The following is an 816-nucleotide window of genomic DNA, read 5'->3' as shown; positions in this document are numbered from 1 at the left end:
AAAAAAAAAAGAGAGAAGTGAAAAAAAGAAAAAGAAAAAATGAGATAAAACGAAATAAAAGAACAACTCAAAAACGATTTGTCGAAGAGAGTACCTGCTATTATTTTCTATCGCCATTTAAAAGAAATCATTACGGAAGGAGAGAGGTAGAGAAAAAAGGAGAGTAAAGAAGAAGGGAATAGAAAGAAGAGAACGTACGAAAGAGAGAGAGAGGAGTAAGTAAACAAGGAAACGAAAAAAATAAAGAAAATGAAAAAAGAAAAAAAAAGAAAAGAAAAGAAACATCCAATTTAAGATCCTTGCGTCAGTAGTTTCTCACGACAGAGAGCGTAAGGCGGTGCGTAAATTTCTGTGGATGAGAAGAAGCGCGCGTTGTGGGGTACCTGGAAGAGCACGCTTGCGCCGCGAGTTTAAAGAGAGAGGGAGAGAGACAGAGTAAAAGAGAGGGTAGGAGAGAGGGTGCGAGGCCTGGTACGGCCGGGTCGAGGCGATGGGACGCCGACGGCCGTCAGAACGGCGTCGCGACGCGAGCCTTTTGCGTCCGTCGGCCTCTGTACTACTAGTGCCAGCCTATATATATATAGAAAGAGAAAGAAAGAATAGAACGAAAAATTCAACAAATAAATAAGTAAATAAATAATTAAATATATAAATTAAAAAAAAAATAAATAAATATATATATATAAAAAAAGGATAAAGACGATCGTAGAAGAAAAGAAGGAAAGAGACAGGAGAAAGAGAACAAAATTGGAAAAGAATATATATATAGAAAAAGAGAGAGAGAGAGAGAGAGAGAGAGAGAGAGAGAGAGAGAGA

General features: G+C 37.7%; 1 protein-coding gene and 1 long non-coding RNA gene across 3 annotated transcripts in view; one reads left to right on the top strand and one right to left on the bottom strand.

Moving 5' to 3' along the window:
* The window catches only part of LOC122631141, a 28,069-nt gene that overhangs the window by 11,999 nt on the left and 15,254 nt on the right, over positions 1–816 (bottom strand). The gene's annotated exons all lie outside the window — the stretch shown is intronic.
* The window catches only part of LOC122631137, an 83,421-nt gene continuing 83,069 nt past the window's right edge, over positions 465–816 (top strand). Inside the window, exon 1 of the mRNA XM_043816452.1 lies at positions 465–628. The gene's annotated coding sequence lies outside the window, so the exon portion shown is untranslated. The remainder of the gene's footprint in view (positions 629–816) is intronic.

This window comes from Vespula pensylvanica, chromosome 8, assembly GCF_014466175.1.
Source record: "Vespula pensylvanica isolate Volc-1 chromosome 8, ASM1446617v1, whole genome shotgun sequence".
NCBI lineage: Eukaryota > Metazoa > Arthropoda > Insecta > Hymenoptera > Vespidae > Vespula > Vespula pensylvanica.
Note: the sequence above shows the minus strand (reverse complement) of the source record. Positions and strands in the feature narration are given on the sequence as shown.